The sequence below is a fragment of the Entelurus aequoreus genome, linkage group LG07, assembly GCF_033978785.1.
Source record: "Entelurus aequoreus isolate RoL-2023_Sb linkage group LG07, RoL_Eaeq_v1.1, whole genome shotgun sequence".
Taxonomy (NCBI): Eukaryota; Metazoa; Chordata; class Actinopteri; order Syngnathiformes; family Syngnathidae; genus Entelurus; species Entelurus aequoreus.
This window is the reverse complement of record NC_084737.1, coordinates 22,163,865-22,180,051: the sequence shown is the minus strand read 5'-3', so window position 1 is coordinate 22,180,051 and position 16,187 is coordinate 22,163,865. Positions and strand designations below refer to the sequence as shown.

The 16,187-nt window shown below is 39.8% G+C and overlaps 1 protein-coding gene and 1 long non-coding RNA gene across 4 annotated transcripts in view; one reads left to right on the top strand and one right to left on the bottom strand.

The window, feature by feature from the left end:
• Window positions 1-793: 793 nt before the first annotated feature.
• LOC133653515 (uncharacterized) lies at window positions 794-4,229 on the bottom strand. Its single transcript, XR_009826743.1, has 3 exons — window positions 4,021-4,229; window positions 1,623-1,685; window positions 794-1,541 (listed from the first exon to the last, which is right to left on the bottom strand). It is a non-coding gene; the product is annotated as an uncharacterized LOC133653515 (long non-coding RNA).
• Window positions 4,046-16,187, top strand: part of stat6 (signal transducer and activator of transcription 6, interleukin-4 induced) — a 36,656-nt gene continuing 24,514 nt past the window's right edge. For 2 of the 3 annotated variants that reach the window (XM_062052869.1, XM_062052871.1), the window contains exon 1: window positions 4,046-4,518. The gene's annotated coding sequence lies outside the window, so the exon portion shown is untranslated. The remainder of the gene's footprint in view (window positions 4,519-16,187) is intronic. The other variant, XM_062052872.1, reaches the window with a different exon arrangement.

The following is a 16,187-nucleotide window of genomic DNA, read 5'->3' as shown; positions in this document are numbered from 1 at the left end:
CAATTATTTAAGATGTCAATAAACTTCTCAATCAATCAATCAATCAATCAATTGTACTCCTGAACGCTCACATAAAGCGTTGAAGCGCACTGTGTGACAATGAGAGTTTAGACACCAAAGTAGTCACATTACTTCTGATTTGTATTCCCCCTATATCTATGACAATCAGCGTACCCGTGGAAAAAAAATCTATAAAGGATATTTATCAAGCGTTTTAACAATAGGTCCTTAAAATCAGCAAAGCTCTCTATTTCTGTCAACAGAAATGTATTCTTTAACTCTCAGAGTATTTTGGGGACTTGTTTTTCTCCTTTCTTGAGAGAGTTTTTTAATGTTGAATTTTATTATTTGTGTTTCACATTCTGTCCTATATCAATAAATCCACAATGTGCTCTTGTAGCCCAGTTAAGTGCCACTAGGAGTGTATACAAATCCCTTTGATTCATATTTTATTCAACTTGTTTTGCTCAAATCTGTAGATCAACTTCAGTCCAAAATAAAAATAGCAAACATTTAGATGTGAAAAATCCACCATAGCGTCCAAGCCCTGTGAGAAACAGTGCCAAATAGTAAATAAGTAAATAATAACACTAACGGTAGATTTTTCTCCAAAATGAAACCCTGTCAATTAGAAAATGCATGATTATGTTGTGTAAACGACGTAGTTATAATTGTAGTCAATGAGGACTTTTTTGTACCATGATATTAAGTTTGGAATCTGACACAGCAAAAAATAAAACATGGCATCTAAAGTCGTTTTGATACCAGGGCTGTCGGAGTGAGGAGTTAACGTTTGAAGATGTTGTCATTTAAACATGTAAGTTATAAAAAAAAAAAAAACAATATCATAAAAATAAATATAACATAAACTTAGCTGTGAATGTTCAATATAAATGCCAATGAAAAACTCTGCAATGATGTATTTAACAGACAAAAAGTTGTACACTGTATCCCATGCTTGGGCTGCAGCACACATCTCATTGTGCCAAATGAGAATGTTCAAGGTGAACATAAAGTCATCTCTAATAATGGTACATGTCTCAAATTCTTCCACAGCATGACCCCCACCCAGACATTCAACATACAGCTCATGAAAAACAAGATTTTAATTTTCATTGTCGGTGGGCCAAATCACTTATATTAAAAAATAATATAATGGAAATTACTTCAATCGTATGATTATTAAAATAAAATAAAGCATTTAACTTGCGGTAGAAAATGGATGGATGGATGATGTCAGGTTCGGGACAGGTGTGATACAGGTGTGGTGACAGTGTGAATGTCTGATGTTGCTCGCATGGGGTCCAAGGAATGCTCAGAGAGTTTGTGCGTTTGCTCAGACACATGAAAAATTAGGAGGAACATTGGTCCACTCCGCGGTTAGTTCTTCCCATGGTTCCTCCTCATCGGAATTAAGTGAGTGCGAGCGAACTCCAGCAGGGTTAGGATGCTCCCCAAATAGCACAAATCCGGACACCAGAAAAGAGTTGAGAAGAAGGCCAGAAGTAGGAGCAGCAGAGCAAGGGCCCAGGACAATACAACTGGTGAGAGAGGAAAACTATTGAGGGCGGCTGAAACAATTAGCCTAGACTTGTTCCATAATTTAATGTCTTTAACATTACCTTTGACAGAGCGCAGGCTGGACTCTGGAGCCTACATTAGCTGTCATCTGGTCACACTACACTCTGGACAAATCACCAGTTCATTACAAAAAAAAAAAAAGTTGCCAGTTCATTGTAGAGCAACGGCGTGAATGTGCATGTTTGTTATACACGTATCACTATCGGACAGTGCTCCAATCACAGGCTGCATTGAATTGTATTATGACACATACTTAGTAATGAATAATTGATAATAATTACTAAACATTTTAATTAAATAATTACTGAGTAATTACCTTTGTCAGATGCTCATAATTAATATAGCTTCTGAAGAAGTTCAGCAACGTCAGCATGATGTGTTAAATTTTAGGCTATTCATGTTTCATTGAATAGCCTAAATACAAAAAGGTTAAAAGACAACTAATAATACATAATTTACATCATAAAAAAAGGAAACAAACTGGGTGCATTACACCAGGCACCATCAAGAACACTAAAAAACAAAAATATTGAAGATGGCAATGGGGTAAAAAAGGGCCCACACCCATACTTTTTCAGAGAGCCCAGAATTCCTCGCAAAGGCCTGTGTATGGGGGTCCATAATTTGGCGCTGCGCCCCTCTTTATTACTAGCATTATGTATATTGTGGCCGATCTTCAACATGATAACTCATTTTATGCAAATCCTTCAAAATAAAAAAAAACATAATTAGTTCACTTGAGCATTAAAATGTAAAAAACATGACATGTTGGCTATTTTTTTTTACGACTAAAGTTGACTGAGAGATTTCAGCACAAAAATTTTAAAAAATCCATCCATCCCTCCATTTCCTACCACTTGTCCCTTTCTGGGTCGCGGGTGGTGCTGGAGCCTATCTCAGCTTTGATTGATTGATTGAAACTTTTGTTAGTAGATTGCACAGTGCAGTACATATTCCGTACAATTGACCACTAAATGGTAACACGCGAATACGTTTTTCAACTTGTTTAAGTCGGGGTCCACTTAAATTGATTCATGATACAGATATATACTATCATCATAATACAGTCATCAGACAAGATAATCATCAGAGTATATACATTGAATTATTTACATTGTTTACAATCCGGGGTGTGGGATGTGGAGGGGGTGAGGGAGTTAGGTTTGGTTGATATCAACACTTCAGTCATCAACAATTGCATCATCAGAGAAATGGACATTGGAACAGTGCAGGACTGACTTGGTAGGATATGTACAGAAAGCAGTGGACATAGAGTGAGAGAGAGAGAGAGAGAGAGAGAGAGAGAGATCATAAAGCATAAGAATAAGTATCTACTAGGGCTGTGAATCTTTGGGTGTCCCACGATTCGATTCAATATCAATTCTTGGGGTCACGATTCGATTCAAAATCGATTTTTTTTCAATTCAACACGATTCTCGATTTAAAAACGATTTTTTTCCGATTCAAAAACGATTTTTTTTCCCGATTCAAAACGATTCTCTATTCATTCAATACATAGGATTTCAGCAGGATCTACCCCAGTCTGCTGACATGCAAGCAGAGTAGTAGGTTTTTGTAAAACGCTTTTACAATTGAAAAGGACAATGTTTTATCAACTGATTGCAATAATGTCAATTTGTTTTAACTATTAAATGAACCAAAAACATGACTTATTTTATCTTTGTGAAAATATTGGACACAGTGTGTTGTCAAGCTTATGAGATGCGATGCAAGTGTAAGCCACTGTGACACTATTGTTCTTTTTTTTTTTTTTAAATAAATGTCTAATGATAATGTCAATGAGGGATTTTTAATCACTGCTATGTTGAAATTGTAACTAATATTGATACTGTTGTTGATAATATTCATTTTTGTTTCACTACTTTTGGTTTGTTCTGTGTCGTGTTTGTGTCTCCTCTCAATTGCTCTGTTTATTGCAGTTCTAAGTGTTGCTGGGTCGGGTTTGGTTTTGGAATTGGATTGCATCGTTATGGTATTGCTGTGTATTGTTTTGTTGGATTGATTAATAAAATAAAAAAATAAAAAAAATCGATTTATTAAAAATGAGAATCGATTCTGAATCGCACAACGTGAGAATCGCGATTCGAAATCGAATCGATTTTTTCCCACACCCCTAGTATCTACATTTGATTATTTACATTGGATTATTTGCTGTACACCCTAGACAAGTCGCCACCTCATCGCAGGGCCAACACAGATAGACAGACAACATTCACACTCACATTCACACACTAGGGCCCATTTAGTGTTATTAATTTTTTTTTAAAATTCGTCTTGGTGGCACTTCACTGCTATTAAATGATGTATGAGTATTGCTGAACAATTATCAAAACCTGCTTTTTGAGGAATTCGAATGAAGTACAGAGCTGTTTAGTAAAGCCTGGGAGGATGTTTGTGCTGTGTTTTTATTGCACTTACAGGCATCCGTAGTTTAAACCCGGGCTTTTTACTGGAAGTGTCACTGTGTGTGTACGTGCGCGTGATGACTCAAGCTGTCTCCGCCTACCACCTTCTTCTCGGTTTGTTTCTCTGGAAGCAATTAATAACGACGTAAACGCCCTGCGGTGCCGTGTTCGTGTTCGTGTCCGTGTACTGTCGTGTCGTGTCACCTAAAATAACGTCGGCAGGTGAACAACATCTGACGTCACATCGGACCGCGTGCACGCGCTGCGACTCTCGAGCGAAAGCCGGAAGCGACTTTTAACCATCGACTCCAAAGCAACGAGGAAGTCACGACCAGCGAACTTACTTTTTTTTTTAAATTTTTTAAAACTTCTTCATCTTTAGCCTTCCAAGTCCACTTTTGAAGAAAACAGGCTTGGTTCGGAAAGCTATTTCCGGACCGCCCAGTGTGTTCTGGTGCACCAGAGGAGACCATTAAGCCTTTTTAATGTTTGAACTGTACACGAACTGAAGGTAAGCCTTTTTTAATGTCTCTCTATTTGGATGTTAGCTACACTAACTTTAAGCGAAGTGTCATTCATTTTATTCCACTTGCACTCTTATCTGCGCATTTCAGTTTGTGTTAGATCCTGCACCCACAGTCCTCAACCACCACCAGTATTCAGCCGCGTTGATGATATTATTCACAATAACAACATAGGTTTTTTGAGAAATGGACCATAGTTTCAATTAATATTAACCCTCCCATCATGCGTTATGTCCCTCACCTTCATCTCGTCCTTAACATGATGGCGCATTTAACATAACTAGAGATGTCGATAAATTCTTTAAAATGTAATATCGGAAATTATCTGTATCGTTGTTTTTTTTAATTATCGGTATCGTTTTTTTTGTTTAAAAAAAATAATTAAATTAACATAAGTAACACAAGATACACTTACAATTAGTGCACCAACCCAAAAACCTCCCTCCCCCATTTACACTCATTCACACAAAAGGGTTGTTTCTTTCTGTTATTAATATTCTGGTTCCTACATTATATAATATATATATATATATATATATATATATATATATATATATATATATATATATATATATATATATATATATATATGATATGATATGATATATATATGATATATATATATATATCAATACAATCTGCAAGGGATACAGTCCGTAAGCACACATGATTGTGTGTACTGCTGGTCCACTAATAGTACTAACCTTTAACAGTAAGGCTGAAACGACGCGTCAACGTCATCGGTTACATAAATACGTCGACGCCGTTTTTGTGCGTCGACGCGTCGCATATTTACGTCACACTAAATATGGCGGAGCGCAAAGCAGACTGTGCGAGCGAGGGGGAAAAAATCACGCCAAAAGTGGTCAAAAGTGTAAAGTGTGGGAGTATTTCAATACACGGCCTAATAATGTTGTTGTATGCACACTGTGTCGAGCGGAAATGGCCTATCATAGCAGCACAACGGCTATGAACGAACATTTGAAAATAAAACCATCAACTAGTCAATCGTCCGCGCGAGTATACGTTGTCATCATTACACAAAAACATGAATGTGTCATTTGTATCTGCTAGGGGTGTAACGGTACGTGTTTTGTATTGAACCGTTTCGGTACGGGGCTTTCGGTTCGGTACGGGGGTGTACTGAACGAGTTTCTAAGCTAAAGCTAACTTTAGCTGCTAAAGTGTTAACAAGCTGCTTCGCTCCTTCTGCGGCTGCCTCTGTCTCAGCACGCAGCATTGTCCCACCCACACAACCATCTGATTGGTACACACAAAGCGTTATACAGAGCGTTATCAGCCAATCAGCAGTGCGTATTCAGAGCGCATGTAGTCAGCGCTTCAGCGTGGAGCAGATAGGTGTTTAGCAGGTGAGCATCGGGCAGCGGACTCTCCCCAAATGATAATAAACACCTCCCAGTCAACTACTAGTAACACCACTATGAGCCCGTTGACCTTCTAGAAACTTAAACTGCAGCTCAGCTCACTCGCAGTCCTGGCTTGAGGTGAAGGCCACCGGTAATTAGCTCTCAGTTCCAGCCACATCGACCCCTTCTGAGCGCCTATTTTCAGCTGCTGGGAATATTGTAAACATGAAAAGAACCAGAGCATGTAGACATGCTAACCTTTCTTCATTACAACTGTTAGTCACTCACTGGAATGAGTAGAATTGGTTATTGTGTACTGTGTTGGACTGGATGTTTATTTTGCACATTTTAAAAGCAATACTTAATGTTTACAGTGCTCCAGAATATTTAGATTGGCACTTTTTTGTATTGGATGTTTATCTTTATTTTTGCACATTTTAGCAAATAAGCAATACTTTCACTTTTGTTGAAATGTTTACACTGTTGTTACAGAATATTTCGTTTTGCACTTTTTTGTATTGGATGTTTATCTTTATTTTTGCACATTTTAAAGCAAAATAAGCAATACTTTTACTTTTGAAATGCTTATACTATTGCAGAATATTAAGATTTGCACTGGATGTTTACTTTTATATTTGCACATTAAAAAGCAAATAAGCTACTTTTAATTTTGTCAAATGTTAAAAGTTTTAAATGTTTACATTGTTACAGAATATTTAGTCATGTTGTTGTCAATGTTGACTGAGTGGCCATACTTCTTTTTTTTTGTAAATAAAAGCCATGCCTTTTGAAAAAACAGGCCTACATTTATTTTTTTCATCTTCGTTTTAAATAAAAAAAATAATCGGTAAAAGGAAAAATAATCTATAGATGAATCGAAAAAAATAATCTATAGATTAACCGATTAATCGGAAAAAATAATCTATAGATTAATCTATAGAAAAATAATCGTTAGCTGCAGCCTTATTTAACAGTTAATTTTACTCATTTTCATTAATTACTAGTTTCTATGTAACTGTTTTTATATTGTTTTACTTTCTTTTTTATTCAAGAAAATGTTTTTAATTTATTTATCTCATTTTATTAATTTAAAAAAAGGACCTTATCTTCACCATACCTGGTTGTCCAAATTAGGCATAATAATGTGTTAATTCCACAACTGTATATATATCGGTATCGGTAATTAAGAGTTGGACAATATCGGAATATCAGATATCGGCAAAAAGCCATTATCGGACATCCCTAGACATAACACAAGAAATGCACAGCTGATATGACACCTAACCATTAGTTTGTCATTTTTACAGTAATAACAACCAGGGCCTGTTAGTGTAGTGATGATGGGGCAGCCACAGGGCACATAAAAGGCAGTTGGATGGACTGTGGCATGAAAAAAACCCACACAAAAGGAACCCAAGGCACTTCCTGTGCACTAATGGTTCATTCGATAGGCTTCCTCTCTGGTTTTCCAAGCTACTTACCAATTAAAACTCCTTCAGAGCTCTTCTTCACTGCCACAAATGCGGTGAAATGTTTAGCTGTATAACTGCACAGCATAATAACATAGGTTCTGACAAAAGCTGTTGACGCAATTATTTATAATATCTCATTTAACAAATTATAAAGGTATGGCATCAGGATCGGTCTTGAACTGGGTGAAGGGCTACTTAACCAACAGAAAGCAATTAGTGTGGCTAGGTGAAAATATGTCAACAGAGCAAAATATATCCTGCGGTGTACCCCAGGGATCGATACTGGGACCAAAATTGTTCAATCTTTATATAAAAAAACATTTGTAGAGTTACAAAGGACTTAAAGGGGAACTGCACTTTTTCTGGAATGATTGTTTCCAATCATTATGAAAGACTAGGTAACGGATGTATTTTTTTTTTTATTGCATTCTAACTCGTAAATAAAAGTCTGCTTACAATGGAGCCTCTATTTCCGCCTATAAACCCAATAAATAACCATCCAAAAACCGACAACAATACTCCATTTACATTTTGCGACTTGAATATTAACCAAGTATTAGTGATATTGTTGTTGTAAGCACTAACGCAGACAAACTATTTATAGCAGCGCTGTGATCAGTAGCTTGTGTGGCTATGTTGACATCATCGGCTGGCGAGCGGCTTTCTCGCATTGGAGCGTGTGGAAGGTTATTCTAGATCATTTATAATGACTCTCACCTTGATAGTAGAAGGATGAGACAGAGTCCGACAACTTGGTACACTTTGACAGCCAATCTAGACTCAGAAATAGCGGGAAAGGGGATTATGAGTCATTCTTCATCTAAACGGAAATACAGGAACATCCTATCAGTCGGCATCCCAGTAGCTATGTGCACATAGACACATTTAATTGCATTAAAAGCCTAACCGGAATAAAAAAATTCACCTAAACACGTCATTCAGAATATTGTGACCCGATTAGGGATGTCCCGATCCAGGTTTTTGCACTTCTGATCCGATACCGATATTGTTTTTGCACTTCCGATCCGATAACGATACTGACCGATACTGGCCTATCTGAGCATGTATTAAAGTTTAAAGTTATTTAGCCTACTTAGTTGTCATAATCATGTTGAAAAGGGTTTTAGTACTCTTGATAACAACTAGCCAGCTGAATTAGGGGAGTTTGAATAATACACTATGGTTGGTAACAAGAAACTGACCTGTTTATTCAAGGATAAACACAAAATAGACAAAATTATACATGACAAACAGAAATGGCATCATTGAACTAGGGCTGGGCGATATGGCCTTTTTTAAATATTGCGATATTTTAAGGCCATACTGCGATACACGATATATATCTCGATATTTTGCCTTAGCCTTGAATGAACACTTGATGCATATAATCACAGCAGTATGATGATTCTATGTGTTTTGATTGATTGATTGATTGAGACTTTTATTACTAGGTTGCACAGTGAAGTACATATTCCATACAATTGACCACTAAATGGTAACACCCAATTAAGTTTTTCAACTTGTCTAAGTCGGGGTCCACTTAAATTGATTCATGATACAGATATATACTATCAGATATATACTATCATCATAATACAGTCATCACACAAGATAATCACATTGAATTATTTACATTATTTATAATCCGGGGTGTGGAGGGGGGCGCCGGATGTAAGTGTCAAAAAGACAGCCAAAAGAGTTTGATATGAGAATAAATCTAAAGTTAAAATATAGGGTAGAAATGCACCTATTTGCAGGAAATGTAGTCTTGATTTTCAAAATTTTCTTTCAAGGCTTGCATGTCTACATTAAAACATTCTTCTTCATACTGCATTAATATATGCTACTTTTAAAGGCCTACTGAAACCCACTACTACCGACCACGCAGTCTGATAGTTTATATATCAATGATGAAATCTTAACATTATAACACATGCCAATACGGCCGGGTTAACTTATAAAGTGACATTTTAAATTTGCCGCTAAACTTCCGGTTCGAAACGCCTCTGAGGATGACGTATGCGTGTGACGTAGCCCGGCGAACACGGGTATGCCTTCCACATTGAAGCCGATACGAAAAAGCTCTGTTTTCATTTCATAATTCCACAGTATTCTGGACATCTGTGTTCGTGAATCTGTTTCAATCATGTTCATTGCATTATGGAGAAGGAAGCCGAGCAAGCAAAGAAGAAAGTTGTCGGTGCGAAATGGACGTATTTTTCGAACGTAGTCAGCCACAACAGTACACAGCCGGCGCTTCTTTGTTTACATTCCCGAAAGATGCAGTCAAGATGGAAGAACTCGGATAACAGAGACTCTAACCAGGAGGACTTTTGATTTGGATACACAGACGCCTGTAGAGAACTGGGACAACACAGACTCTTACCAGGATTACTTTGATTTGGATGACAAAGATGCAGACGTGCTACCGTGAGTATGCAGCTTTGGCTTTTTTTTGCGTATGTACGTAACTTTTTTAAAATATATAAGCTTTATGAACCTTGGGTTAGGTGAACGGTCTTTTGGGCTGAGTGATTGTGTGTGTTGATCATGTGTTTGAATTGTATTGGCGTGTTCTATGGAGCTAGGAGCTAGCAGAGGAGCTAGGAGCTAGCATAACACGTACCGTACCGTACGTGCGCGTCACGTACGTAACTTTTTAAAAATATATAAGCTTTATGAACCTTGGGTTAGGTGAACGGTCTTTTGGGCTGAGTGATTGTGTGTGTTGATCAGGTGTTTGAATTGTATTGGCGTGTTCTATGGAGCTAGGAGCTAGCAGAGGAGCTAGGAGCTAGCATAACAAACACGCAGGTGTTATTATGCAGGATTAATTTGTGGCATATTAAATATAAGCCTGGTTGTGTTGTGGCTAATAGAGTATATATATGTCTTGTGTTTATTTACTGTTGTAGTCATTCCCAGCTGAATATCAGGTACCGTGAGTATGCAGCCTTGGCTGCTAAACATTCGATAACTTGACCGTATGTGCGCGTCACGTACGTAACTTTTTAAAAATATATAAGCTTTATGAACCTTGGGTTAGGTAAACGGTCTTTTGGGCTGAGTGATTGTGTGTGTTGATCAGGTGTTTGAATTGTATTGGCGTGTTCTATGGAGCTAGGAGCTAGCAGAGGAGCTAGGAGCTAGCATAACAAACACGCAGGTGTTTTTATGCAGGATTAATTTGTGGCATATTAAATATAAGCCTGGTTGTGTTGTGGCTAATAGAGTATATATATGTCTTGTGTTTATTTACTGTTGTAGTCATTCCCAGCTGAATATCAGGTCACCCCCGGCTCTCACAGCATCTTCCCTATCTGAATAGCTTCAACTCCCCACTAGTCCTTCACTTGCACTTTACTCATCCACAAATCTTTCATCCTCGCTCAAATTAATGGGGAAATTGTCGCTTTCTCGGTCCGAATCTCTCTCACTTCATGCGGCCATCATTGTAAACAATAGGGAACTTTGCGTATATGTTCAACTGACTACGTCACGCTACTTCCGGTAGGTGCAAGCCTTTTTTTATCAGATACCAAAAGTTGCAATCTTTATCGTCGTTGTTCTATACTAAATCCTTTCAGCAAAAATATGGCAATATCGCGAAATGATCAAGTATGACACATAGAATAGATCTGCTATCCCCGTTTAAATAAAAAAAATTCATTTCAGTAGGCCTTTAAACTTTCATGCAGAGAAGGAAATCACAACTAAAAAAATCACACATTTTTTCATAAGGTGTTGATGTGGAAATTTTTGCCTCGGCATTTTGATTGTGTGGGTGTGTGGCACCGAATGGAGATAAGCGTCTCGACAGAGAACAATGATGACGAAAACTGTTTTCTCTGTCGTGTCCTTGTGTCGAAAATTGTTATGCGCTTATTTTTTTATTTGATTTTGTGCGTGGCATATAATTGCTATGAGGACGCTTGAGCAGTGCGCAATTGCAAAGGCGCACACCTTAGAGGGAACGTTGCTCGCACGGCTGCGCTAGCATCACAGCTAACGTTAGCCATGCTGCTACCTCTCTGCTCGGGGAGGGCGTATACGTATGTGACGTATGACGTGACAGTATGTAACGTGTGTAAGAAGGTGCGCTTGCTTCTGTGAGAGGGAGACACAGAAAAGAGTGAGAAGAGCCTGTCGTGTAATGCCAGCAGCGAAAAGCAACTGCGTGAGAATCCACAGACCTGTGGATGTGTTGAAGGTGTGCTGGAAAATGCGGAACGGATATTAGGGAGCAGCAGAAAAGTGGAATGTATTATTTAAATCGGTGCGTTGGAAAACCCGGACCAGAGTTTTTTTTAAACTGGATCTGGATCGGCATTTTCCCATGCCTTGCTGATACGCATTTTTTGGTAAATGTCGGCGGCCGATTCGATCCAAATATCGGATCGGGACATCCCTAGACCCGATCACACACGTTCTGATCAAAATTTCATTCCGATGGAGCCGGGTGGTAAATAAATAAATACATACTGTGATAACGTAGGACAAGCAGAAATGCACAAATCCATGTTTCTTTACAGTGGAAGTCACTGCCTATTCAGCACCTGCAGTGAGAAAACTCATCCAAAAGATGGCGCCAAAGCACAAATAACACACCTTTCCGTTTATGTTAGGTTCTGTGCATGTTAATGTAAAGTAATCCGATTTAAGGTGTGATGCATGAAAATGCATGTAATAATCATTTAATTTTTTCCAGGGTCCATGTATTGTACACAGTAACATTCTAATCCAAATGAGGATCAGATTAAATAAATATTGTTGATGTACACGTTGGCTATTGAGACCAGACATTGTACAGTAAGTGATGCTTTATTATGTTTGTTGGTTCTCATGAAGTCTGCAGTGAGTATGAATCAGGGATTGTCGGAATTTTTTTTTAATGCCTTACGCGCTTTTTAAAATTAATATGCCGTGTATGCTTAAAATTATCAAAATACGTAAATATTACATGTTATTATCAGGGCTGCAACTAACGATTAATTTGATAATCGATTAATCTGTCGATTATTACTTCGATTAATCGGTTAATAATCGAATAGAAGAGACGAACTACGTTTCTATCCTTTCCAGTATTTTATTGAAAAAACCAGCATACTGGCACCATACTTATTTTGATTATTGTTTCTCAGCTGTTTGTACATGTTGCAGTTTATAAATAAAGGTTTATTTAAAAAAAAAAAAATTGCCTCTGCGCATGCGCATAGCATAGATCCAACGAATCAATGACTAAATTAATCGCAAACTATTTTTATAATCGCTTTTAATCGATTTAATCGATTAGTTGTTGCAGCCCTAGTTATTATTAATGTGCTCGTTACTACATCACATATATACATACATGATGTATACAAAACATTAATGAAGGTTTTTTTTAAGGGCTTTGTATTCAGAATTGAGCGAATCCCATCGGTCCATTGTAAGCTTACTTTTGATTGCATGTATTTACTATTTAAAATGCATAAAAAAAACAACTAAGTGTTCTTCTCTTACCCTACAAACAGAACTAACACAGAGAAGCTAATATAAATAATAACAGAATAAATGCCATCCATCCATGTTCTACCACGGGGGCTGCTGCAGCCTATCCCAGCTACATTCGGGCGGAAGGCGGGGTACACCCTGAACAAGTTGCCAACTCATTTCAGGGCCAACACAGATAGACAGACAACATTCACACTCACATTCACACACTAGGGCCAATTTAGTTTCCAATCAACCTGTCATCAGGTGCATGCCTTTGGAGAATCAATTAAACAGATGGTTTGACAAAAAATACTTTTTTAAAAATCTCAGTAACACAATTACAAATAAATGGATATTTTCAGAGTAAAATAAATACAAATTTTGGGTGTAATAAAGATGATCAAACGAACTGTTAATTTCATTTAAAAATATTAGGACTGTCAACCGATTAAAATATTTAATCAGGATTAATTGCTCTTTAATCATAGTTAACTCAAGATTAATTGCAATTAATCGTAGATAGATATAATTTTCATAATTCATAAGTGTACCCTAGATCAGTGGTCCCCAACCACCGGACCGATTGGTACCGGGCCGGCCGCACAAGAAATAAAAAAATAAAAATAAATTAAAAAAAATATATATATTTTTAAAAAAAAAATGTTTTTATTAAATCAACATAAAAAACACAATATATACATTATATATCAATATAGATCAATACAGTCTGCAGGGATACAGTCTGTAAGCACACAAAATTGTATTTCTTTATGACAAAAATAAACCCCCACCCCCGGTCCGCGGGACAAATTTTCAAGCGTTGACCGGTCCGCAGCTACAAAAAGGTTGGGGACCACTGCCCTAGATGGATGATTTTCAAGTTTTAACACCATGACTGGACAATTAGTTTGCTTAATGGAATGGGAATTTTTTACACATTATCCTTTTTAAAAAACACAACACAAAAAGGACAAATACACTTTTAAAGATAATTTTTAAAAAAAATACCGGCAATGCGTTGTCTTGCCAGATTTTGTATTTTGTAGGAATACAGAATTTGTATTTTTGCTGTAGGAGCACTTGCATTCAGAGAAGGAGCCACACTTCCATATTTAGATACCAGTTTCACACATTAATACTACAAAATGTGAATTGTTATGATCATGCTTTGACTGTCACCCTTGGGCAAGGTGTAGCACCCGAATGCCCCCCCCCATCAGGGTTACGATACCCCCCATGAACTACACTAAAAGAGGATGCGTTACCGGCCCGGAGGAAGCCCGGGGCCCTCCTCCGGAGCTAGGCCCGGAGGTAGGGCTCGTCAGCGAGCGCCTGGTGGCCGGGCTTGCCACGGAGCCTGGCCGGGCACAGCCCGAAGAAGCTACGTGGACACACCATCTTCTCTGCCACATGGGCTCACCACCCGCGGTCGGAACCAGTGGGGTCGGGTGCGCTGCCAAGTGGATGGCAGTGAAAGTGGAGGCTCCAGACGGACCAATTCGGGGCAGCAGAGGCTGACTTTCGGGACGTGGAACGTCTCTACGCTGGTGGGGAAGGAGCCTGAGCTGGTGCGAGAGGTGGAGCGCTACCGGTTGGATCTGGTGGGGCTTACCTCTACGCATAGCAAGGGCTCTGAAACCACACTCCTGGACAAGGGATGGACCTTGTTCACTTCTGGAGTTGCTCAGGGTGTGAGGGCACAGGCGGGTGTGGGGATACTCACGAGTCCCCGGCTGAGTGCCTGTACGTTGGAGTTCACCCCAGTGGACAAGAGGGTCGCCTCCCTTCGCCTTAGGGTTGGAGGGGGGAAAACTCTGACTGTTGTTTGTGCATACGCACCAAACAGGAGTTCAGAGTATTCAGCCTTCTTGGATACCTTGCATGGGGTCCGGTATGGGGCGCCGGCAGGGGATTCCATAGTCTTGCTGGGGGACTTCAACGCGCACATGGGCAATGACAGTGATACTTGGACTGGCGTTATTGGGAGGAACGGTCTCCCTGATCTGAACCTGAGTGGTGGATTGTTATTGGACTTCTGTGCTAGTCACGGACTTGCGATAACAAACACCATGTTCAAGCATAAGGATGCTCATAGGTGTACCTGGTACCAGAGCACCCTAGGCCAAAGATCAATGATCGATTTTGTAATCGTATCAGCTGATCTGAGGCCGTATGTTTTGGACACTCGGGTGAAGAGAGGGGCTGAACTGTCAACTGATCACCATCTGGTGGTGAATTGGGTTAGATGGCGGGGGAAACCTCTGGACAGACCTGGCAAACCCAAGCGTGTAGTGCGGGTGAACTGGGAACGTTTGGAGGAGTCCTCTGTCCGGAAGGACTTCAACTCCCACCTCCGGCGGGACTTCTCTGCCATCCCTGTGGAGGTTGGGGACATTGAACAGGAATGGGCAATGTTCAAAGCCTCTATTGCTAAAGCTGCAGCTGCGAGCTGTGGCCAGAAGGTCTTAGGTGCCTCAAGGGGCGGTAACCCTCGAACACCCTGGTGGACAGTGGTGGTCAGGGAAGCCGTCCGACTGAAGAAGGAGTCCTACCGGGGTATGTTATCCCAGGGGACTCCGGAGGCAGTTGCAAGGTACCGACGGGCCCGAAGGGCAGCGGCCGTGGCTGTGGACGAGGCTAAGCAGAGGGTGTGGGAGCAGTTTGGGGAATCCATGGAGAAGGACTATCGGGCGGCACCAAAGCTGTTCTGGAAGACCATACGGCACCTCAGGAGGGGGAAGCATAGAACCATCCAAGCTGTGTACGGCAAGGATGGGACTTTGCTGACTTCAAGTGAGGAAGTCGTAGGGCGTTGGAAAGAGCACTTTGAGGAACTCCTGAACCCAAATACATCAGACACACCCTCCCTGATAGGAGCAGGGCCTGATGATGATGGGGGATCGACGTCGATCTCTCGGAGTGAAGTCACTGAGGTAGTTAGACAACTCCACAGTGGCAAAGCTCCGGGGGTTGACGAGATCCGTCCAGAAATGCTGAAGGCTCTGGGTGTTGATGGGCTGTCTTGGTTGATACGCCTTTTCAACATTGCGTGGAAGTCTGGGACAGTGCCGAGGGAGTGGCAGACTGGGGTGGTGGTTCCCCTTTTCAAAGAGGGGTACCAGAGGGTTTGTGCTAATTACAGGGGTATCACACTACTCAGCCTCCCTGGGAAAGTTTACGCCAAGGTACTGGAAAGGAGGGTCCGGCCAATAGTCGAACCTCAGATTCAAGAGGAGCAATGTGGATTCCGTCCTGGTCGTGGAACAACTGACCAACTCTTTACGCTTGCGGGAATCCTGGAGAGGGCCTGGGAGTATGCCTATCCAGTCTACATGTGTTTTG